This window comes from Chlorocebus sabaeus, chromosome 12 (genome assembly GCF_047675955.1).
Source record: "Chlorocebus sabaeus isolate Y175 chromosome 12, mChlSab1.0.hap1, whole genome shotgun sequence".
Lineage (NCBI taxonomy): Eukaryota > Metazoa > Chordata > Mammalia > Primates > Cercopithecidae > Chlorocebus > Chlorocebus sabaeus.
In genome coordinates this window covers 16203103-16229524 of record NC_132915.1, presented here as the reverse complement: position 1 = coordinate 16229524, position 26422 = coordinate 16203103, and the positions used below count along the sequence as shown (strand labels likewise).

Genomic DNA, 26422 nt, shown 5'->3' with positions numbered 1-26422 from the left:
CTTCTTTGGGGACACATGAAATAGGATTGTCAAGGGTGCGTAGTCTGTAATTAACTGACAGGGGAATGACTTAGTACTCAAACGTCAGAGGCATTTGAACCAGAGCGATTCCATCTTGAATAGGGGCTGGGTAAAAGGAGGCTGAGACCTACTGGGCTATACTCCTAGAAGGTTAGACATTCTAAGTCACATGATGAGACAGGAGGTCGGCAAAGATATAAGTCTTTCTCTTATAGCCCTTGCTGTTAAAGACTGTAGTCAAGAAGCCAGGCAAAACCAAGATGGCGACGAAAGTGACGTCTGGTCGTCCTCACTGCTCACTATATGCTAATTATAATGCATTAGCATGCTAACAGACATTCCCACCAGTGTCATGACAGTTTACAAATGCCATGGCAACCTCAGGAAGTTACCCTATATGGTCTAAAAGGGAGGAACCCTCAGTTCCAAGAATTGCCCACTTCTTTCCCAGAACACTCATGAATAATCTATCCCTTGTTTGGCATATAATCAAGAAATAACTACAAGTATAATTAGTCAAGCAGCCCATGCCACTGCTCTGCCTATGGAGAATTGATGAATTCTTTTATTCCTTTGCTTTCTTAAACTTGCTTTCACTTTACTCTATGGACTCTCCCTGAATTCTTTCTTGGACCTTCTTGCACGAGGTCCAAGAACCCTCTCTTGGAGGTGGGGTGTGGATCAGGACCCTTTTCCGGTAACAAAAAGACCATTCGGTTTTCACTTCAAAGATTGAGGTGTTGTTAAGTATTACATACAGTGCCAATCCTTTTACCACTGCGATGGATCAGGCTGAAATTCAAAATAAGAACTTTATAGGTACATCTCATTCCTGGGAACTGTCATTGGTATCCTGAAATATGGTTACAGGGATATTAGCAGTTTGAGCCATTAAGATCATCTCTCAACTATATCATTTACAACTGCTCCCAAATTCTAAGTGTTCTAAGTCAGGTTCCCTAGGGACAGAGTCTGAGACAGGGAACATTGTGCAAATGACTGATTGAGGGCATGCTTGCAGGTATAACCTGTAAGGGAGTGATGGGAGGATAGAACAGGAGAAAAACCTAGAGGAAGATGCAGGTTAAGCCAATGTCTACAGGAAATTTTGTAGCATGAATAGCACCACAATCATCCTACTTTCTCAAAAAGCCCAGATGTTTTTATCCACATATTTGTCAGTCATTGGTTTGGAGTTGCCCTCGGTTAAGGGTAGGCATGGCAAGAAATGTACCTCCCAAACATTTCTAGGTGAGGCAGCTTTCTAGGTCAATGACAGGGACAAGTCTAAACTGTTAGCAACCAATGCTCACAGCAGCAGCCAACAGGCACCCTGGCCCCATGAAAGGAATCTGAGAGGGAGGAGGACCAACAGTGACTATAACACTGAGCAAATACCATATGCCAAGCTGCTGTGCAGGTCAGAATTATAAATGCAAGGCTGAATCACAACAAGCATTGCCTCAATGGCCTCCTCTGTCCCCACAGCTATTCCAGGCTAGTCCTAGGCTTTGATCGTGTGGTAGGCTATCTCTTGAGAACAATTTCTGTTCTTGTCAGGAAGGACCCCTGCAGTGATTTCTGCAGGAGGATCCAGACAGGAGAATGGAAAAGAAAAGGCAGTGCTCTCTCAGTCGTTTATCAAGCATTATTCTCTTACAGATTGACCATGTTTAATGATCCCTTTAAAAATTATGAAGTTTAGTAGTGAAGTTCCTTCTTGATTTACATGATTCTCATGAGTCGAGTCATCAGGAATATGTAATTACAGGGAAGCCAGAGTCCCCACATTCAGAAACAGGGTGAAAGAGGTTGATTAAATTCCAACTACAGAGTCATAACTTTTTACCTACCTAAATCAAACATTTAACTTAAAATGGAACTAGTCTCACCCAATAGCTAAATGAGAGGCTCAAGAAACTACTTCCACTACCTTTGCATCATTGCACAACTAAATCCAATGCCTGATATAGAAAGGGATGGATCCAGTCATTAAGTCTCCATGTTGCACTGGGCAAAACACTTCACCTCAACAAGCTTAATTTCCCATTTTATGATGAGGAATTTCAATTAAGTGGTTCATTTATCGAACAAATATCTCTTGAACACCTACTATGTGTAAGACAGCTTGCTAAGAGCCCAGGACAGAATGGCAAAAAGAGACACAGAGCCACTGCCCTAGTGGAGTTCACAATCAAGTAAGGAAGGGAACCAACACAAACAAGTCCAAAAATATTAATTGCAATAAATGCTGTGAAAGAAACAGAGATGATGAAATAAAACATAATGGCAAGGATCTACTTTGGATGCGATTTTTGCAGAAGGCCTCTGTATAAAAGTAATATTGAAGCTGAAGCCTTAAGATGATGAGATAATCAGGTCAAGAACATTCCAGACAGAGGGGCTAGACTGTGCAAACGTTCTGAAATAGGAGTGAACTCAGCATGTTTAAGAAGCTGAAAGAAAGATTAGGGTAGACGGAGTATAGTGAGCAAGGGGCAGAGACACAACACAAGGTTGGACAGAACCAGGTTGTGTAGGTCAGAATTAAAAAGTACAGATTTTATCCCAAGAGAAATGAGGAGCCATTGCAGGATTTTAAACAGCAGCAGAATATTATCCACTTTACATTTTGGAACACACTAGCTGCTCTATGGAGAATTAACTGGAGGTGAGAGTAAAATCTAGGCGACCTGTCAGAGATGACTATTGTAGTCTAGCAAGAGATGATGGCAATCCACTTAGGTACTGGCAGTGACAATAGAGAGAAGTGGAAAGAAGATGTATTTTGGAATTGATGACATGTATCTATCTGTTATATTGATTATTGATTATGGTTTGGATGCAGGAGATTGCTAAAAGAGGAACAAAAATTAGGAATGATGCCTGGGTTTCTAACATACACAATGAAATGATGGTGATGATATTTACTTTTGAAGACAGGTGAATGGGTAGGAAAAGCTTTGGGATAAAGCCAGGAATTCACTTGGACAAATTAAGTTGTTTAGGAGACATCCAAGATATGTCAAATAAACAGTTAAATATATACATTTAGAGATCGGTGGAAAGATCATTATTAAGCAAGCCTTTAAGACGTTAGAGAGTCAGTTTCTTCATAAACCAAGTGGGGCTAACAATATCTACTTTCCTAATTCATACAATTGTGTTCATTGTATTGTGAATTTATGAATTGTGAATTTATTAATGAATTGTGTTCATTCATCAATTCATACAATTGATCATACAGTAAGGATCAAAATAATATATGAGTACCCACTTTGCAAACACACACACACACACATTAAATGTATGAGTATGCATGTATGTATGAATAATATTTAGTATTTCAATGGAAAATATGAAAACTATTTCTTTTTTTTTTTTTTTTTTTTTGTGCAGTGGTGCGATCTCAGCTCACTGCAAGCTCCGCTTCCCGGATTCACGCCATTCTCCTGCCTCAGCCTCCTGAGTAGCTGGGACTACAGGCACCCGCCACCACGCCCGGCTAATTTTTTGTATTTTTAGTAGAGACAGGGTTTCACCGTGTTAGCCAGGATGGTCTCGATGTCCTGACCCTTTGATCTGCCCACCTCGGCCTCCCAAAGTGCTGGAATTACAGGCATGAGCCACCGCATCCAGCAGAAAAACATTTCCTTATACTTGAATTTCTACCAACTATATTCACACATTGTTGCCATAGATTGTGTTGATTATACCAGTTCTTAACAGTTAAATCGATGAGAATCCATCCTTTGACTCTCATGATGTGTAATTGCCTAAAAATTATGATTTCTATGTGTCTGTTTAACCTATGTGTATGATTTCTATGTGTCTGTCTAAGGAGGTATAAGAGGTATATATAAAAGTAGTTCTGAGCATAGAGAGAAAGAGGGCAACCAAAATTGCCAAAGTTCAACAGTGCATGTCAAATATCAGTAATTAGTAAGTATTCAAAAGGTAGGACTTCCTTCAACAGATAACAAGAGTCTATAGAAAGATACTCTTCCTTGTACTTCCTTCACTTTCCTTATCATACTAACCCAAGAAATCATTTTCTCCAAAGAAACAAGAAATATTTTCCTGTTAAAATTTCCTGTGTATATAAAGGACACTCCTTTGGCCTCTAAGAACACCATTCCAGTAAGATGCAAAGTGAGTGTTGACGTTCCAGTAACTTCTGAGGGGTTAACCCTATTTATACAGAGCTCTGTCTCTTTGAACAGACCTTCTGGAGTCATAACCAGGCTAATTGATCCTCTCCATGGAATTGCTCTGCCAGACAGAGTCTGGTGCCAATGCTATAAAAATGCAGAGATAGACAAGAAAAGTACTGGAGTTTTATCACCAAATATCCTAAACTGACAACCAGATAAAGTGATCAAAGATAATAAAGCAAAACTTCTGGAAACCTGTCATGGAGCAGGAAGTATTTGTCTCAATGACCAATTTCTGCAATAGACTTGGTCAGTTGAGCTTCTTTTTAAAGCCAGTTAAAAGATAAAATACATTACTATAGCTATTGTAAGTAGTGGTAGTGGCATTTTCAGAAATTTATTCATCTTTATCTTTGCAGTAGGCTCCAAGGGTACCTTTTAGAAATGCAAAAATAAAATTATCAGTACATGTTTGAAATTATCAAATTAAGCTTTTTAAAATGTATGGTTAATTGATTTAATTGCTTAAAGATAGTCAAGATTATAATCCTATCTAAATACCAATTGTTAGAATTCATTATTGTGAAGAATATTGGGTGTCTTTAAAAAGGTTAGGTTGGCCAGGCACAGTGGCTCATGCCTGTAATCCTAGCACTTGGGGAGGCCAAGGCGGGTGGATCATGAGGTTAAGAGATGGAGACCATCCTAGCCAACATGGTGAAACTCTGTCTCTACTAAAAATAAAAAAATTAGCTGGGCATGGTGGCATGTGCCTATAGTCCCATCTACTCAGGAGGCTAAGGGAGGAGAATTGCTTGAACCCGGAAGGCGAAGGTTGCAGCAAGCCAAGATTGCGCTACTGCACTCCAGCCTCGCGACAGAGTGAAACTCCATCTTAAAAAAAAAAAAAAAAAAAAAGTTAGGTTGATATAACTGGAATTTGAGATAGACAAGTAGAAGATTTTCTGAGTTTAGGGTGATTGATGCAGTGGGATGAGTAGTAGAAAAGATGAATCTCTCAGTGGGTGCAGACACAATTTTTCTTGAATGTATTAGTAGGACAAAAAGGGACCCATTTTAACCATCTTCCCTGTTCTAGTGATCTCCTGATCTCCAGAGTGAATTCACAAGATCTTCTGTTTACATTTATTATTTCCTCCTTTTTACTATATATACGTATTTGCACACTTTTAATTTTGTCCTGGTAATGAGGAATGACCCACATATTTGGAGACCCTTGCTCAGAGTCTAGGGTATGACCTGTGAGGTTCTAAATACATGCATAAAATAGCTTGCCCTGAAACAGTTTTCATGAGTATTGCAATCACTGTAAGGACTCTAATTCAAAACCAAACTCTTTCTGCAAACTGGAAATAAAAGTGCCCCTTCCTCCGACTGGACCTGCTTGGGGAGTGCAGCTTTGAGAACTAAGCAGAGGCCGGGTGGCAGCTCCACTCACTGCGCAGTGAGCAAACTGCACAAACGTCCAAACGCGTGGGCCCCGCGTGTTCCACTTTCAGAGAATGTGCTCAGAACAATCACTCCCCCCTGCCTCCATCTGGCTAAACTTCTGGGCAGCCTCACAAGATGGCAGTTCCTTTGTGGATTTGCTTGATCGCAGTTCAGAGACTCACTCTCAGCTTTACAGCCTCAAACGGGAGACAGATCCGTTTACTTTAACCCAAGTCAGGAGTTACCAAATTTAATTTTGACTCAAGAAATATGTGCCACAGAAACCAGAATTCTTTTGCAAGCAAAATGTGCACATCTCCTTATATTAAGAAAAAGGATTTGCCTTCAGAAGGAAGGCATCTACCAAGTGAATCAAAAGCAAAGAGCCAGTGAATCAAAAGCAAAGAGCATCAGGTAAAGATGCCCAGGTGTCTGCAGCTGCCAGTAGAGGCGGTTTTACCAATAGGACCCAAAGTGCTCTAGCTACAACTCTTTAAATTACTAAATGAGGGGTAATCTGACCAGGGGCTTTGCCAGTGCTGCTAGCCAGCATACTAAACACCCACTGCAACCAGCATACTAAAGTAAACACCCACTGCAACCAGCATACTAAAGTAAACACCCACTGTAACCAGCATACTAAAGTAAACACCCACTGACTGGGATGTTCTCTTCCCACATGGCACTTGGAAAGGTACAGCCAATGCGTGTCTCACTGGTACATCCCTCAATGACAAAACATCCTCTCTTTCTGGCGGCCAAGTCTTTTTTCTTTGCATATTTATGACACTAAACTAGTCAGTCCTGGAGGGAAAGCTGTCCCTCTCACGATTCTGCATATCACTGCTACTGTCCCTTGAGCTTAAAGTTTAACGTTCGGAGGACAGAATTTTTCCCATTTTTTGCAGCTTCTTGGGGGGTACCACACTGTCCCCAAAACAATGTGTTTCTCACCAATACAATGTGCTACTCACACTGCTTCCAGAACTGCAGTAACCTTTGACTGACAATGGTCAGATTCCCAGGAATCAAGCAGCCATTTGCATACTTGCAGATTCCCTGGTCAACTAGGGTTAGTCACACGGCAGCTTCAAGAGGCAGCTCTTGTCATGACTAAGACATTCTTACTGTGTTGCCCTTCTCATACCTAAGAATGTCTACGTGGCAGGCACCTTCTTTTGATAAATTTATTATCATCAATTTGGCAACCAATAGTGATGTAACAAGGAGAAAGCAATATATTCAGACTCAACTGAAAATAAACACCACCAGAGAAAAAATGTGCCCATTCATAAACATGTTGATACTAATAGAGCCAGTAGAAGAAAATTATTTATTTAAAACCCAAAACATTTCTCCAAATGATAAGTTTGACCTCAGCTTCATGTCAGAGTTTAGTAGAAGACTGTATCTCTATGTATTTTCATTTTCCCACTAATATATGTTACATGGAGAGAAAATAAATAGTAAAAAGTAAGTCAGTGAGGTAAATGAACTGATGTGAATTTGTTATTCATGTTTTAAGCTTGGCAGCAAAAAATGATTGCCAAAAAGTACAGGCGTTTTTGGCATAGATCCCCAAAGTCAGCTGTTTTCTATAAACGTAGTTTCTAGATGATTAATAACATGTTGTTGGACCACATTCTTGGGCCATTGCTCTGTTTTCTCATTAGATCTCCTGCATGTGCATAAAATATCTCTTCTCATTTTGTGAGTGGAAAGTGCTGCCCATTCCTTATAATGATCATTTTTTACCTTTGAACAAATTGTTAAATTTATTATTGATTACGAATGAAAATAACTATCTGTTATTTTCCAGGCCTGAAACCTGGAAAAATTTATCAGACTTTTCCAGTTGATTTGCTGCTTTTGAAGGTAAAATACCATCTATTACTTAGAACTATATTAAACTGTCTACTCATACCTCTTCTAGAATTGTGATTTTCAGTTTTCTACTCACACAGAAAATAGTAGTTAGTTTCTCCTATGCCAAAAGCATTGGGCTAGACAGTGAGGAGAATGAAAAGTGAGTTAGGTGCAGTTCCTGACTTGACATTCTACAAGGACAGATAGAAAAGCCATGCACACAATGGCCATAATGTGAGGCCACATAAAATTGGGGCCATGGGGAGAAGGACCAAGTACTCTAGAATCTCAAAGGGAGAATCACGTCCAGCAGGCATAGTCAGGGAATGCTTTCGCCACAGAGGGGAGGCATCTGAGTTGGGCACTAAGCCACGAGTCAAATTTCAGAAAGCACAGATGGGGGATGAGGCATGACCAGCAGGCGGAATGGCATGAGCAAGGGCAGAAGTAGAAAGGCACAGGGAACATACAGTGATCCAATTTGGCTGGACCATGGTGTACTGTAGGGGGTGATGGTACTTGGGAGGTAAAGGTAAGTTGAGGTTAAATGGCGAAGAGCTTTGAAAGCATGAATAAAGAGTTTAAACTCTTTGGTGAGCAACTGAGAATAAGTGATCATCCTTATCAACACACAGATTAGAGCAATTGGTCAAACGGTCATGTGCAATGTGAAAAAGAGGGGATGAGGAGGAATGCAGGGACAGGACGGTTGATGTCATCCATCTAGGAGATGATGAGCGGGCTTCCCAGTAGACTGCAATGAACAGAAGAAAGTCTGAATGGTGGGAGGAATTTTTCTGTGTCACTTCTTACTCAACCTATTCTCTGTGTCTTTTCTGGCTACCGGAGTCAGAAAAGCTAAAATCCATGATGGGATTCATCAGTCCAAAATGCTAGATGTGATTTCTAGGAAACTACAAAATCTGAAGGGGGTCACAGTTGGGTGCTGAAGTCATGTTGCAGCATTAAACTTCTAAACCCAGAAAAATAAGGACAATGGAGGCAGGAAGAGTCCTTAGAATAGAATTTTTTTAATTTTGTGATTTATTTTGATGATAAGCTAAAAAAATGTATGAAATATACTTGGGACCACATGGATAACCACCTTATAAGTGAGTATTTCCACTTCATGTTAGTGTCTGTGCTTTCATTTTCCTGGTGCATCATCAAGTGATACTATTTAATGTACATGGGCTAATGTAGAGAAAGCTGAGGAGGAATTAGTATAAAAATGACACACATGTGCCAGTTGAAAGCCAAGTGAAATGTGGTGAATGATGATTTCTTAATGGTCCGACTAAACAAATAGGAAGATTGAGTTTATGATACCAAAACTGAAGACTTGGAGTTGCACTGGGGTCAGCAGCTATGTTTTCTTAAATCGGTGTAGAATTTGGATTTCATTGGTTTAGTAATTTTCTTAACATTTAATTTGTAAATCAGTTTTGATTTTATCATTGTTTTCTATCTATAAGAATAACAAGGCCAAGCATGGTGGCTCACACCTGTGATTCCAGCACTTTGGGAGGCCGAGGCAGGTGGATCACCTGAGGTCAGGAGTTCAAGACCAGCCTGACCAACATGGAGAAACTCCATCTCTACTAAAAATACAAAATTAGCCGGGCGTGGTGGCACCTGTGATCCCAGCTTCTCAGGAGGTTGAGGCGGGAGAATCGCTTGAACCCAGGAGGCAGAGGTTGCCGTGAGCCGAGATCATGCCATTGCACTCCAGGCTATGCAACAAGAGTGAAACTCCATCTCAAAAAAAAAAAGATTAACAAGCTTATACATAGTTAGATTTGCAGAGATATAAGTATCCTTATCTTAAAATGGTATCAACTCATTTAATAAGGGCAGAATGAGTGAAAATGTTGTCCATTAAAGTAGGCCTGTATATTACTTCTGTTTGGAAAACATAGCCCTGGAACATACATTTGGGCTTGTGGTTTGCTTTTATAGGTGAAGGTATGTTGACTGCTTAAATGGTCAAGACAAAGAGGACACTCATACATTTCAGATTCTAAGAGTTCAGCCTGCTCATCTGTCAAGCTGTAAATGTCTAAATTAATATATGCAAGAAAATATTTTATTTAGTACCTATTTGTTTGTGGCATTGAACTGTCTTATTTATTATGGGATTTAACCAGGTAAACCCTCCTTTCCAGTGTATGAAACGAAGTAATTGAACCTAGATTTTGAAAACAAGTCTTGTAGAAAACATTCTTCATATATTTCAATTTTGTTTTTATTCCATTCTAATTTCAATAACAGGTAAAGTCAGAAAACATGATATACTCTTGTGGTAGCTCAGCAGGCAAATAAAATCAGCATATCAGTCACCACTGGGATGATATTATTTTTAGCATGGCTGATGTGGTTTAGTGGGACTCTCTTATTACATTAATTGGCTACCAGTTCTGCAAAGCGTAATTAGCACCACTATTCATATCTCAGCCCATGTGTGAATTTGGCAGCAGTGTCAGCAAAACACACCTGTTTTCCAAGCCTAGGATAACAACTGAGCAACAACTGACTGATATCCTGAATTATATTAAATATATTTAGAAGTATGTCTGACATGTGTTCAAAGGAGACAGTATTGAATTTTTTTTCTTGTGTTCATAACCATAATAAAGAAATATGTAATTTCCTGTGAGCTTCACAAATTATTAACTGAGTCATCTTTAAACTATCCTGAGATATTCATCCTATGATCTCCACTGTATAGATTTGGAGATGGAGACACAATGGGAACAAGGGTCAGGATGTGGTGTCTTAAGCTTTAAGGCACTGCAGCTTATCACATTCTTAAAGTTTCCTCCTTGCAAATAAAGCCTCATAATAAATGCTTCCAGCAAGTGGTGGAGCGTGCGTGACCATTTAAGAATGATCAGTTTTAGAATAGGAAGTCAATGGAAAATGTTAGGTTAGTGTTTATATAAAGGTAAATGTTTACAATAAGACAAGTTATTGAAGGTAGGTATCTAGCACAAATGAAGAATCCAAGTAATGCCAACTAAACAAAACTCTAGATTTAAAACTTACAGGATTGTATCTCATCTTTTGACTCCTAACGACACCCTCTCAGTTTCTCAGCCAATTCCCACGCTTACATATCATCTCAATTGGTCAACAAGTTAAAAAGCCGTAACACAGTGAAGTCTTGAATATACATTTTTTTTTCTGGTTTCTCAAAGCAGCCTATTTCCACTTGGCTGTATTCTCTCTTCTGTAAGCACACTCAAGTAATTAATTCTAGATCCCAAATCTGTTTCATACTAAACAAATTGCAACAGTTTCCCATCTACCCACTCTATTCCTTTATACCAACTCTGCATGATTCAGGAGTCTGCCTTTCCAAAGGGGGCAGCTTATTTTCAACTGCAACCAGCAAAATGCTCATAAAATCATGATGAATCAGTCCTATAATCCACCAGATCCTTATTCAGTGTGAAGTAAGTAATGTCAAGGCCCACTCCTGCTCCAAAATGTCAAACTTTCTTTTCTATCTACTGCCTTAGTGCCAGAAATATTATCAATAGTCCTAACTTTTAGAATGAAGCATTATACCCTGAACACTCCTATTAACATGGTAAATTATGTAGGCAACGTATTAATCCACTGATGGTTAAATTTTTATTATTTATTTATTTATTTATTTATTTCGATATAAGATCTCACTCTGTTACTCAGGCTGGAGTGCAGTGGCACAATCGCAGCTCACTGCAGCCTTGACCTCCTGGGCTCAAGCAATCCCCCAACCTCAGCCTCCTTAGTAGCTAGGACCACAGGCACATATCTGGCTAATTTTTTTATTTTTTATAGAGACAGGGTCTCACCATGTTGCCCAGACTGGTCTCAAACTTCTGGGCTCAAGCCATCCTCCACCTTGGCCTCCCAAAGTGCTGAGATTACAGGCAAACTGGACTGATTATTAAATAAAAGTGTGGAAAAGAATCAATGAAAATACACACGCAGAGCCTCCCCTTCCAGAACATGTGATTCAGTAAGGAATCCAGAAATAAGTGTTGCTTTGGAAAATCATCTTAGGGCTAATGTTCATCCTAGCTTCAGAGCCACTGCAGTAATCCCTCATTAAGTATCCAAACACAACAGAATGAATTTGTTCTTTTTAAGTGCCATGAAATAATAGGACAAGGTAAGTTTGATGGTGAGATAGCAGTCAGCAAAGATAAAAGTAGGCCAGAACAGTTTGCTTCGGGAAAAACTCTGGAGTTCAGGGGACAAAATGAAGAAACTGAATACTGGGAAGCATGAAGGGAACTAGAATAGGAAGAAGAAAAGCTTTGAAACTACTTTCTATTAGGTTTCTATTAATAACTTATGCTGAGGTGGGCATCAGTGTTGAACATCTCCAGCCCTAAGAGTTCTTTAAAACTGTGAAAAGTAGTTAGCAGTTCCTCAAAAAGTTTAACATAGAATTACCAAATTACCCATCAATTCCATTCCTAGATATACACCCAAAAGAACTGAAAACTGGTGTTCAACTACTTGCACATGAATGTTCATAATAGCACCATCTACAGTAGCCAAAGGGTGGAAACGACCGAAATGCCCATCATGGATGAATGGATAAACAAAATGTGGTATATACATACAATGGGATATTAGCCATAAAAAAGGCATGAAATACTGATATATGCTACAATAGGCATGAACCCTAAAAACATGTTAAGTGAAAGAAGCCAGACACAGAAGGCCACATATTGATTGTATGGTTCCATTTCTATGAAATATCCTTTATAATCAAATCCATAGACACAGAAACCAGGTTGGTGGTTTCCAGAGGCTGGGAAGGATGATGGCTTACATGGGAATGGAAAGTGGTATTAACGGGTATAGCGTTTTTAGGATGATGAAAAATTTTCAGAATTTTTCTGAAACTCTGAAATTTTTAGGATGAAAAAATTTCAGAATGTTTCAAGATGATGGTTGCACATCATCTTGAATACACTTAATGCCACTGGATTAAACACTTAAAATAGCTAAAAAGGTAAATTTCATGATTCATATATTTTGTCAGAGTTTTTTGAAGTGCTTTACAGGTATACATTTTTTATTCCAACTCAGTCCCATTGCCTAGGGACCTTGAAGAAGTATCCTCACAAGCGAGCTTCCCACGGGCTTGCTGGTGCTTCTGCAGACATCCCTCCCTTCAAACTTGAGTGCCCAGACAGGGCTGAGCAGGTGTGAACAGGAAAGACTGCTCAAGTGCAGATCTCAAGTTACCCTGTGCCCTGGAAAAGGAGATGGGTGGAGGAAAGCGATAAGAACGTCTGAACAGTGTGGCTCCCTAAATGTCACTTTATGTGATTAAGCTTCCCCCACACTCTGGAAACTTCAGGGATTGGTAGGCAATGACTGCAGCGTGCACCCTACAATTTAAACACAACGCAACAGAAAGGAAGATTCCAAAGCAGACAAAATGCCAAGGAAAATTGCCCTGTGAGCAGGCACTGTCTATATCCTTACAGAGTCGGCACGAAAACAAAAGTGCCCATTTCTTTTTCATGCCACCCAGTTCTGCCTTACTTGTCATCTACAATGCAGAAATGTGGGGGAAATAAATGAAGCTATTTTCTGGGAATTCCGAGAATTCCCTACCTACCTGATGACTGCCCTCCAAAACATTTAATTATAAGACTTGAACAGTGGAGAAAAATATTTTTCTAAGGGGAATCTGTCTTCTGATTACAGATAGAGACAGTCCCTCATTCCATTTCTCTGTGCCTGCTCTCTATGTGTTTACAGTAGCCAGGTCTTCGATTCATAGTTCATCACAGCTGATTGTCCTTGTTCTGTTTAGATAACTTAGATGAACAGAATGCACTGTTTAAGTGCACATGTGATTGGACATAAACAAAAGAAAACTTTTAAAAATTTGTAAGTCAAATTCAAGTTTTGTAAATGTATTTTAAGAGAGTGTTAAATGAAAGGTCATTCGACAAAAAGTTTATAAAGATTATTTTAGGGTGACAAGATTATTGGTTACATGTGGTTATTTTTCCTTTTCTTATATGTTCCTGTATTTTCTGCAGTAAGTACATCTTTGTCACTTTTAATGTAATAAATTTTTTTAAAACCAATGTTATTTTTGGCCTGATGTTAAATACATGTCTATGAAAACTCAACTGAATTACTGTTACTGTTCTATTTCCTTATAATCTTCGTCTATCCCCAATTGGCTCACATTTTTCTGGCTATTGGGGTCTCTATTATGGATTCTTAACTTTCTACATCTTTTTCCACTTGATATCTTTGATAAATACCGGTGATTTTTTTAGAAGATGTTGGGGTCAATAGCGTAATCTGTAGATTTAAAACAGTGATTAGGAAATGGAATGAAGTCCAATGAGAGATATCTTCATTTAGAATTTTCCTTTACATGAACTTTTTGTTGCAGTATAATATACTTACAGAAGAGTGCAAATAAGTGTACAGCTGAATCACAAAGTGAACACACCTATGTAATTGACACTCGAGTTGTGAAATAGACCATGTCCAATACCCAAGGCCTTCAACATGCCTGCTTCAATTCCCAGCTCCTGCCTCCTCCCCAAAATTAGCCACTATCCTAATCTCTAACACCACAGGCCAGAATTGTATATTTCTAAACTTTATATAAATCAGTATGTATTTTTGTGTGTCTAGCTTATTTCATGCAACATGTTTGTCAAGTTCATCTGTGTTGTAACAGTAGTTCCTTTTTCATTGTTTTGTAATGTCTCTTTGTACACATACAGCACAGTTTATTCTACTGTTGGTGGATATTTGGATTGTCTCTACTTTGGAGCTATTATAAATCATGCCACTATGAACATTTTATGTGATTTTTAGAGGACCATATGTATGCTTCTGTTGCCAACTTCTGTCGCCCAATTTATACCTGGGTGTGAATTATTGGGTCATAGGGGCGTGTGAATGTGCAGCCCACGTCGATATTGTCAAACAGTATTTTAAAGCATTTTACCAATTCATACTCTCACCAGTTCTATAAGAAAGTTCCAGTTGCTCTACACTCTTACCAACTGTTGATATTTCAAACTTTTTAATGTTAGCCATTTTATCAGGTATGTAGTATATGCTTGTGATTTAAATTTGCATTTCTATGATGAATTATAGTGAGACTGTTAACCTTTTCATCTGTTTCTTGGCTATTTTGATCCTCTTTCATGAACAGTGCCTGTTCCAGTATTTTGCCCACTTTCCTATTGGATTGTCTGTAATTTTTGTGTTTTACAATACATTCTGGATACAACTCTCTTTACAGTGATATGTATTACAAATGTATTCTCTTCTAGACGTGTGCTTCTGCCAGGGTACAAGAAAGATCTTCTTAATGCATCAAGGATGGAGATAATCAGAGCTGAAATGCAGTCCCTGTGGTGGATGATCTATTTTCAGGTTATTTATTTATTTATTTATTTATTTTTATTTTTATTTTTTTTGAGATGGAGTCTCGCTCTCTTGCCCAGGCTGGAGTGCAGTGGCGTGATCTCAGCTCACTGCAAGCTCTGCCTCCCGGGTTCACGCCATTCTCCTGCCTCAGCCTCCCAAGTACGCCCGGCTAATTTTTTTGCATTTTTAGTAGAGACGGGGTTTCACCATGTTGGCCAGGATGGTCTCAATCTCCTGACCTCGTGATCTGCCTGCCTTTGCCTCCCCAATTGCTGGGATTACAGACGTGAGCCACCGCGCCCGGCCCAGGTTATTTATTTTTAAGATTTGGTTCTGCAGAATCCCAAATGAAAACCTGGTATGACTACTAAGACCCTTTCTCCTTGGCAGGTCTTTAGTTCCAATTATTTCATCCTAGTCTCATAAGAATATTTAAATTTCTGCTCAGCCTCTTGGCTTCTCCATTACTAATTGTAAATCAGCAAATTTCTCTACTGGAAAAGTCACATGGGGCCAAATGTCCTCTCTGTCCTTCCTTACTTTCTGGGAATGTTGGCCTGCAAATCTTCACTGCTGGTTTTTTTGTTTTGAGGATTTTTTTTTTTTTTTTTGTAGCCTTACAATATTTTAAAACTTCAAACAGATGAATACACACACAAACATATATATGCATATGTATGTAACATGTATGTATGTATATGAAGATTGACTGTAACAAGTTTGTTAGCCATGGTTTAGAAACAGAACTTCCAACCAAACTTTTTGTGGTTTTTTGGTTTTTTTGTTTTCGTTTTTTGTTTTTTTGAAACAGGTTTTCACTCTGTCACCAGGCTGGAATGCAGTGGCATGGTCATAGCTCACTGCAGCCTTGACTTCCTGGGCTCAAGTGATTCTTCCACCTCAGCCTCTTGATTAGCTGGGACTACAGGCACATGCCACCACACTCGGCTAATTTTTTTTATTTTTAATAGAGATAAAATCTCAGTATGTTGCCCAGGCTATTCTTGAACTCCTGGGCTCAAGCAATCCTCCTGCATTGGCCTCCCAAAGTGCTAGGAGTATAGGCATGAGCCACTGCACCCAGCCTTAACTTTTCTTCAATACTGTACCTCTTTGGGAGGCTGAGGCAGGTGGATCACGAGGTCAGGAGATCGAGACCATCCTGGCTAACACGGTGAAACTCCATCTCTACTAAAACTACAAAAAATTAGCCGGGCATGGTGGCAGGCACCTGTAGTCCCAGCTACATGGGAGGCTGAGGCAGGAGAATGGCGTGAACCCAGGAGGCGGAGGTTGCAGTGAGCCAAGATTGCGCCACTGTACTCTAACCTGGGCAACAAAGGGAGACTCCGTCTCAAAAAAAAAAAAAAAAAAAAAAAAAAAATACTGTACCTCTTCTCTAATGAGCTGGTACAATTGTTACCATTATACAATGAGAGTTACATAATGTACTGTGTTTTACTCTGAGCCTACATGTTGAAAATCACAGCTTATATTTGTGGCTTTTTCAGTTTAGAATTTCATGATTTATTTTTCTCCCTATTTTTCTACCCCTTTACCACATTTTTAACCTTTTACCCTGATATTTCCTTTTAAAAATCTTGTTTCACTCATAGTGTATAGGCCACCTCAATTCATTTTGGCTATAGCTAGGGTGGATAAATGGATAGACAGATGGATAGGTAAACACATAGATATGTCAGGTTTTCAAATCCCAAATCAATCTAAATTTCATCATTGAAAACATCTAACAAAATCAAGTCCGCAGGCAAAAGCATTTCACAGAATGGTCTATCCATAGAAAAATCTCAATTTACAATAACACTAAGAAAAAAACATGTTTAAACCACCAGTCCTGGCTCAGAGGTGATACAGAAAGACCTCTGTGGCATGCCTGTACTGTTCACCTGTACCTGTGGCGAGCAGGTGGGAGAAAGCCAGGATAGGAAACCTGGATGTCCACTCCTCATAAACAAGAAATGGCTCAACTCTAGACAGTGAACTTTTGAAGACTTTCTAGATAGACGGTCCTTAATTCTCACAACTGTAAAAGCTTCTGGATTTCTTCAAACTTCTTTTACATTCAAATTAAAATTACACTGAGATACTCTTTTTTACCCATACTGGTAGAAATGCAAAATGACACAACTCCATTGGAGAACCATTAGAAATGTCCATCAGGATTTCATATATATTTACCCTTTAACCGAGCAAACCTACTTCCAGAAATACATTCAAACAATATACTAGCTTCATTATTGTTAATCAGAAAATATTAAAAATCATATTTATATAGCCATTGCAGTACAATCAGTAATAGCAAAAAAAAAAACAACCCAAATATCCATAAATAGGAAACTAGCTAAATATAAATACATTCATACAATGTAATATGATGTAATACTGTGCAGCTGTAAAAATGAATAAAGAATATCTTTCTATATCACTATGCAGATGTCTCCGAAAACACTGTTAAATGAGAAAAGCAAAATGGAGAAAAGTATGCATGCAATGATGTCATTTATCCAAGGAAGAAAGAGAATATAAATACACACACGTGCATGCACACACACCTCTAAAAACAAAGCAATGTGGAGAGGTAGGGTATGGACAGGGTAAAGGGGATGAAGTAGATGCTGGACTTATTTGATTTTGGAATGCTGTATGTATTTTATAAGAGTACAAAATAAATTTCAAGCAAAAAATTTCTAAAAACTTAAAGCAAGATAAAATAAATTAACCTAGATTTTGTACTAAAGTGGTAACATTAACATAGAGAGAAAAATTATTTCAAGTGATTTTAAAGCATGAAAATCAGACTGCACGTTCTTAGATGAATATACCTGAAGGACAAAAAGAACTTCTTGGAAACTATTTTTAGTAATTCTAGAGTCTGAATGTTTGTGTCTCCCAAAACTCATGTGTTGAAATGTAAACTTCAATGTGATGGTATTAAAAGGATGGACCTTAGGAAATGATCAGGGCTCCACCCTAGTGAATGGGATTAGTGTTCTTACAAAAGAGGCCCAAGGGAGTTCCTTTACCCCTCCACCATATAAGGACACAATGAGAGGCACAGTCTATGAACCAAGAAGTGGGCCCTCACCAGACATCAAGTCTGCCAGTGCCTTGACTTTCCAGCTTCCAAAACTGTGGTCAATAAAGTTCTGTTGCTTATAAGCTACCCAGTTTATGGTATTTTAGTGTAACAGCCCAAATGAACACAAGTCATTACATTGTTTGTAATCATATTAAATATTCTGAAAATATTATTTATAAGATCAAACTGAGAAATAATCACATTAATAGCATTAGGGGATAAATGCTTGAGGGGATGGATACCCATTCTCCATGATGTGCATATTCCACATTGCATGCCTGTATCAAAACATCTCATATATCCCATAAAAATATACACTTACAGCTAGGCACGGTGGCTCACGCCTATAACTCCAGCACTTTGGGAGTCCAAGGCAGGTGGATCACTTGAGGCCAGGAGTTCAAGACCAGCCTGGCCAACATGATGAAACCCTGTCTCTACAAAAATTAGCCAGGCGTGGTGGCGTGCACCTGTAGTCCCAGCTACTCGGGAGGCTGAGGCAGAAGAATCACTTGAACCCAAGAGATGGAAGTTGCAGTGAGCTGAGACTACACCACTATACTCCAGCTTGGGTGACACAGCAAGATCTGTCTCAAAAAACTGTATATATACACCTACTATGTACTCATAAAAATTTATATAGGCTAAAAATCTAAAAAAAAATATATATATATATATATCTCCCAGTGATACATACATCATTAGGATACAAGATTTTCAGCAAAGAGAAACAAGAAATTTTCAAGTTAGATAAAAACTTGGTAATTCTAAATATCGATTTGAAATACCAGTATAAACTTAAGATGTATTTTCTCATTAAAAAATACACAAATACACTTCCTAGCTGTGTCCATTGAAAAGGCTTAGAAATAATCAGCATTCTAGTAGCAATAAGTACTCTAACACTCAGATTGTGGTTTCTAAATACCTTTTCCCACCAAAAGGAACCAGCTATATTTGAAGAAATGTCCCATTCTAGATGAACCTGGAACATTTTGCCAAACTAGAAAGCAAGAAAACTATGACATGCTCTTGTAATTGTCAAAATGGTCCAGGAGCCAATTTGAAAAGCATTACAGTGGCAAAGATAGAACAATGTGAACATTTAATATTAATCATCACTGCAATGGGCTGAACATGGTGACTCACACCTGTAATTCCAGGCCTTTGGGAGGCCAAGGTGGGAGGATCACTTGAGGCCAAGAGTTTGAGACCAGCCTGAATGACACAGTAAGATCCCATCTCTAAAAAAGCTTTTAGCCAGGCGCGGTGGCTCAAGCCTGTAATCCCAGCACTTTGGGAGGCTGAGGCAGGCGGATCACAAGGTCAGGAGATCGAGACCATCCTGGCTAACATGGTGAAACCCCGTGTCTACTAAAAATACAAAAAAGTTAGCCGGGCGTGGTGGTGGGCGCCTGTAGTCCCAGGTACTCGGGAGGCTGAGGCAGGAGAATGGCGTGAACCCAGGAGGCGGAGCTTGCAGTGAGCCGAGATCACCATTGTACTCCAGCCTGGGCAGCAGACCAAGACTCCATCTCAAAAAAAAAAAAAAAAAAAGTTTTTAAATAACCTAGCTCCTCAGGAAGCCGAAGCAAGAGGATCGCTTGACTCCAGTCTGGGCAACACAGTGAGATCCTGTGTCAAAAAGTAATAATAATAACTGCAATGGATTAAAACACATTGTATGTGTTTAAATGCATTAGACCATTATGATTCTAAAATAAATACTCACTGGTTACCTTTGGAAAGTGTTAGGGAATTAAGTTAATATTCCAAAAACTGATGAATCAAAAGAAAGCATCAAGCAATACTTTGCCTCTCCTATACCAACTATACTTGAGGATAAGCAAATAGTTAGTGAGGAATAGTATATTTCTTTACAGAAGTATTCCAGTTTATAAATCAGGAAGGAATTACTGAATTGTATTATCATCAGTTTTGCAAACTCTGGTAAAATAATGAACGCAGAAAATGATCATTAATGGCTCCTAACATCACCAAAAGAGAGAGAACCAGATATATGTCTCCTTCTGAAAGTAGATACCACCACTTATACAGAGAAGCTTGTGGATCACTCAGTTTCTAATAGATATGTAGGGGAACAAGAATTTCACTAAATGACAGTTTGAGGATGCAAAATCAAGAATGTGAAAAGTTCTACAGGACCAATGACCCAAGTTTTTCAACTAACAAATTGCAAAAAAAAAAAAAAAAAAAAAAGAGCGAGGAAGAAAGAAGCCTATAAATTAAAAGAGAATTGAGAGACATATCAACCAATTGCAAAAGACAAACTTTATTCTAATCTTGATTTGAACAATTGTTTAAAAAAAAGATTTCTAGCCTATCTGGGGAATTTGACCACCAATTAGCTGTTTGATGATATTAAGGAATTATTATTAATCTTACGACAATGGTAACATGATTATGTTGTCTTAAGAGAGTCCTTACCTTTTAGATACATACTAAAATTATGAATAAAATGATTCAATGTCCTGGATTTGCTTCAAAATGATCCATCTGCAAGTAGTAGCAGGGAGTTAAATAAAACAGGATTTGCCATGAGATGAAAGTTGTTCAACAGGTGATGAGAATATGGGTGTTCTTTACTGTTTTTTTTTTTTTCTCCTTTTTGTGAAAAGGTAATAAAAGTTTAAAATTCCAGAACAATCACAAATATCCAAATTATCCATCTTCGATTTAAAGGTATCTTATTTCTCTGAATTAAGGCTTGGAAGAAAACACCTGTTTTATAGCTAAATCAAGAAACACCTCATGTATTAATAGTTCCAAGACCAACCATTAGAAAGGAGGGACAATATTATTTTAAAGGATCTTGGCAGAATTTCTTGTAAGAACAGAACTGTCTTTTGTCGAGCAAAAAACCTTGATGAGCCATTTAGGTAGAATAATGGTGGTAGTCTAGAAGAAAACAGTAGAAGAATGAGAAGAATAAATGCCTTTTTATTACTTTAAAAAAATGAGAATTGGGACATGCACAGAAAGCTGAGAAGTGAATGGCCTCAGAAGGAAGGAGAGATCTAAGAAAGTACAGACAGTGAGGGAACCCAGCACCCTGGAAGGGAGTCTTTTCCATAAAGAAATTTTCCCCTTGGCACGTGACCAACAGCAACCCAGATGGAGGGGGCAGAGAAGGAGCAAGTGATGCTGCCCAAACCCGGGACCTATTCCCTCCACTGGGAGGTCAGTGCAAGCCAAGTTCCTGGTGGGGTCACACTGAGAACATTTGACAGGTTGTGCCTCTACGACATGATCAGTCCGGAGTGACGCTGATGGCTCAGCATGGATCTGATCGGCACCAGGTTCTTGTCTGTACCAAGTTGGTGAAGCCCTTCCAAGCCCAGATGGGCTCCCTGTACATCGTCCTCGGGGGGCTGCAGGACCAGCAGCACAGAGGCTCCGTGGTAAAGGCACTGGAGCTGAACTGTGTGGAGGGAATGGACCTGCCCTTGTGAGAACGAGCCAAGCGGGAGCAGAGGCAGGACCAGCGGAAGAGGGACGGCGGACAGTAGGAAATGCAGCCCAGTAACACCCCCTACCTGCTTCTGAGGCCAAACCCTCCGAAGCCACGGGAGTGCCCTAGAGCAAAAGCTCTTGCCCAGCGACTGCCTTGTCTGGACCCTGAAAGCAGAGGGGCGGCTGATTAATCCAGCCCCTTCCCCTAATATGGGTTTGCTCAGAAATGAAAACCCAGAAAACAGGCCCCAAATCTGACACTCCCTGCTCCCCACCCCCCGCCACCCACCAGAGACTGCAGGTGGCTGAGCTCCAAGCTTCTGGGGCTGTGCCTTGTGTGGGGTCATGGAGGGTTTCAGAAGGCCCTGGTGAATAAAGCCCCAGAGGGCATGACCTTGAAAGAAATTGTCAGTACTAGCTATGGCTGTGAGACTATGTAAAACAGGGATGGCTAAAATCCAATTTTGAATTATTTGCTGTGCATAAGGTGCCATGACCCCCCCAACCCTCCATTATTGCCAACCTTCAGCAAAAGCAAGGCTCATGCAGCCATATGTGAGTGGTTCTTGGAAAAGAACCAAAGGCAGCTGCTGTTTATGTTGAGCTGATATGGGCAGAAGAAAGAGACAACTGCAAAAGAGGAAATGTGTGGTTAGCAGAAGCAGAAAACTGGAGCAACATATGACTGAGAGATATGGACACCCCTTAAGAATCCTCAGATATGGATGGAAAGTGTGGCGAGAAGCTTACAGGTAGAAGCTCGAGCCAGTTCATTTGACAATTAAAAAAATATAGAAACACATAATGAAGGATGCTTCCCCAAGGCTGGAAGATTTGGAAATAACCAAGAAACGAACACCCGGAGGACAGTTAGAGGACAACGCAGACCACCATGTTCTGTAATCCCATGCTATTAATTCTGAAAAAGACCCAAGAGATCACCCAGAACAGCAGTTTTAAATCTCATCCACAAAGCCCTGGGTTTCTCATACATGACTCAAGGGCTTCCAAACAGCCCCTCGGTTTGGGTCTGTCTTATTCCCTTCACACTGTCATAACAAAACCCCATAGATTGGTTGACTTATAAACAACAGACACTTATTTCTCATACTTCTGGAAGTTGGGAAGTCAAAGATCAAGGCACCAATAGATTTGCTGTTGGGTGAGGGCCCACTTTCTGGTTCATAGATGGCACCTTCTTGCTGTGTCTTGACATGGTAGAAGGGGATCTCTCCAAGGCCTCTTTTATAATAAGGCTCCAATCCCTTGCATGAGATGCTCTCATGACCTAATCACCTCCCAAAGGCCCCACCTCCTGCTACCACACTGGTAATTAGGTTTTAACACAGGAATTTTGGGCGGACACAAACATTCAGACCACATTGGGCACCTAATCCAATCCTCGCTTCATCCAGAAGAGTTGAATCTATATTACATCTTAAGATTCCACATCAGATGTTATCTTAAAAAAATATTTTTGCTGCTACAAAGAAGAAAGAAGCAATGATATCATCTAATCTCCTCGCAATACAGAGAGGCAAAGTTGAAGAATGCTAAGTAAGTTGCAACAATCACAGCAGAGTTGATAATAAAAGCCTGTTCTGATTTTCAGTCTGCTCATTCCTCCTTCTCAGCTTTGAGACTGCCAAAGGTACCAACAGAAAACAGATGTACACTAACAGTTAGAATGGCTTCTGCAGTATTATGGGTTCTCATCAAACAGAATTCACCATTGTCCAGATATCAGGAGTCTTCTCACCGCCATAACCAGGTAGTAGAAAAAGGCTTACAGGCCAGAGGAAACTCCTGCCCTCTTCTGCCTGCTGCAAATATCTATTCTAATACAGGTTCAAGGCTCTGAAGAAAGTTGGAGGCTGACAGAAAAGTCCCCAACATTTTCTTAACCTATCCTCCTGACAAGGGCTCCGAGGATGTCTTGTTTCCACTCCATGAGACAGTCTGAACTGCATTCCCGCAATTCCTTACATTCCCGCAATTTGTATCTAACAGAGTCAACCACCATCTCTCTACCAAATTGTATCTTCTAAGCCAAAAATTAAATTTTAGGGAAGTTCCAAGCATTATGGAAAGAAGACTGGATTGAGAACCAAAAGACCTGGGTCAACAAGACAGTTCTGCCAAATCGCTGTGTGACTGGAAGTAAGTTGATTAACTGTGGGTTTCAGTTTCTTCATCTGTAAAATGGTTACAATAATACTTACCTCATAGTGTTATTGTATGAGGAGCAAATGAAGTAAGTCACTTAAAACAACTACCCCAGGACATGGGAGTCATTCTGTAAACATTGGTTGATTTTTTTTCACATTTTAGTTCAACCTCACAAAGACATACTACAGTACTTGCTTGGCAGTCTATCTTTGGTACTCAGCTAAAGCGAGGAGACTGGCAGCGGCCAAAAGGGCTGTGAAGAGGGATTTCTTGTCTGTGACTGAATTCTGGATGTGTTTCCTAGGATGCTGATGTGTCCACACTAAAAGGCAAATATGTTTGCCAGTTTCCCTCCAGAACATACAATCTGAAGAAAAAGGCAGAGTTGTTATGTGGTCAGAGTTGACTGTCCGCCCAGACCACTCTTCCTCTGCTGGTCTCTTGTGGTCCAGGGAAAATGTTGGCATCTCAGAAAATATGTCATTCTGTTGGTTTAAGCCTGGAGAGTGAGTCAGCCATACAGTGAGTGCCTCATGAAGCAGGTGAATCCAACTACCTCTAAAGGAAATTAAGCTCTCTTCCTTCCCACAAGACATTTTAGAACAGTAGACCATCAATTTCACATGGCAGCAGAAAATCCATACTCTTATCTTCCCCTTTCACCAGGAACCATTATAGGGCTCTTCCTCAATTGCATATTCCCAATCAGGCCACTTACCTCATTCAAATAACAGATGCAATCCCTAGCAATGAAAAAACTGCCCCATCTTCCTTGTGATGCATGCCCAATTGTCCAGTTGCCTAGTTTGTAGCTATTCTATAACCTTACACACAGTCCTCTATCCTGTCCTCAGATGACAGCCATCCTTTCTCATCACAAACTACTCTGAATAAACCAAAGGTTTGATTTTCATATATTGGGGTTTTTTTTTTTTTTTAACTGTTTCATCCAATTTGTAACCATCAAAGCAAACTTAATGTACAAGCACAAGCTCAGGGAAAAAGAAATTTGCACGTAAGTTGAAATACACTTATTATATCAATCAGCAACTGTCACAATAATGCTGAGTAACAAGCCAACCTAGAACTCAGTGACTACAGCACAAGGCTCTGTGATGTGCTTTGGATCTGTGTCCCCATCCAGATCGCATGTTCAATTGTAATCCCCAATGTTAGAGATGGAGCCTGGTGTTAGGCAATTAGATCAGTTTCTAATAGTTTAGCATCATCCCCCTAGTGCTGTTCTCATGACAGAGTTCTCATAAAATCTGGTTGTTTAAAAGTGTATAGGCTGGGCACAGTGGCTCACATTTGTAATCCCAGCACTTTGGGAGGCCGAGGCAGGTGAATCACAAGGTCAGGAGATCGAGACCATCCTGGCAAACACGGTGAAACCCCGTCAATAATAAATACAAAAATTAGCTGGGTGTGGTGGCACACGCCTGTAGTCCCAGCTACTTGGGAGGCTGAGGCAGGAGAATCGCTTGAACCTGGGAGACGGAGGTTGCAGTGAGCTGAGATTGCAGCACTGCACTCCAGTCTGGACAAAGAGCAACACTCAGTCTCAAAATAAATTAATTAATTAATTAATTAATTAAAAACTTTTTTAAAGTGTATAGCATCTCCTCCCTCTCTTTCTCCTGCCCTGGCCATGTGAAGATGTGCCTGCTTCCCTTTCACCTCCTGTCGTGATTGTAAGTTTCCTGAGGACTCCCCAGCTATGCCTCCTGTTTCGCCTATGGAACCATGACCCAATAAAATCTCTTTTCTTTATAAGTTACCCAGTCTCGGTTATTTCTTTACAGTAGTATGAGAAAAGACTAATACGCTCTTCCTTAGGCTGCAAGTCAGCTGGAATAACTCTATTCCACAAGTGGTCATTCTGGACCCTTTACTAGAGAGACGGTTGCTCGTATCAAGGGAAGAAGCTGAAGGCTTCCAGAGGGGTTCATGTGGACACATGCAAAGCATCTTGAGGCCTGGAATCAGAACTCACACACTGTCACTTCCTATGTATTCCATTAGCCATAGCAAATCACAATGCCAACTCCACATCAGTAGAGTGGGGAAATATATTCCTCCCATGGAGGTAGTCGGGATAAAGAAAGTAAATATTTGCCAAACAATTATCTAATCCACAACACCTATGTACGCATCAGCTAGTTACTCCTTACACACTAAACATTTCCCTGCAACTCAATATTTATGTCTTTCTTGCCAGATATTGCCAGAGTTAGAAGTTACATAACACAATATGTCTATGGATAGGGAAGCTGGATCTACAACAAAACCTTCATGAGGTCTACCCATCATTGCCTACTCAGCATCAGGTAAGAGAAATGAGATAATAAACAGATATTAGAACATTAGGTAAGAGATAAGCCTTTCTTCTGCTTCTATGTAGCAGTCACTAGAAATAGATGCATTTATAATAGATGTGTAATTCAAACACACACATATACACAAACCACAGACATTTTTGCAAATTTGGCAGTGCCATGGGGAACCTCCAGCTTGTGGTTTGGCCTTTCATGTGGAGTTTCACTTGAGTATTTGCTTTGGAATTTGATAAACACAGCTATTCACAGGGCTATCATCACATGGTATATTTGCTACCACAGAAACACAGAACGTCTTCTAAAGGAACAGCCCCTATTCATCCTGTAAGCTGAATTCCTGCCATTTCCCAAAGATCCCACAAAATGACTCCACAGGTTCCTACTTCATGGTAATTTGGAATAGGGGGTAATGCATTTGTTTTCCACAA

At 39.8% G+C, this 26422-nt stretch overlaps 1 pseudogene; it reads left to right on the top strand.

The window, feature by feature from the left end:
* Positions 1 to 21174: 21174 nt before the first annotated feature.
* LOC119624240 (CST complex subunit TEN1-like) lies at positions 21175 to 21739 on the top strand (annotated as a pseudogene).
* The last annotated feature ends 4683 nt before the right edge of the window (positions 21740 to 26422 follow it).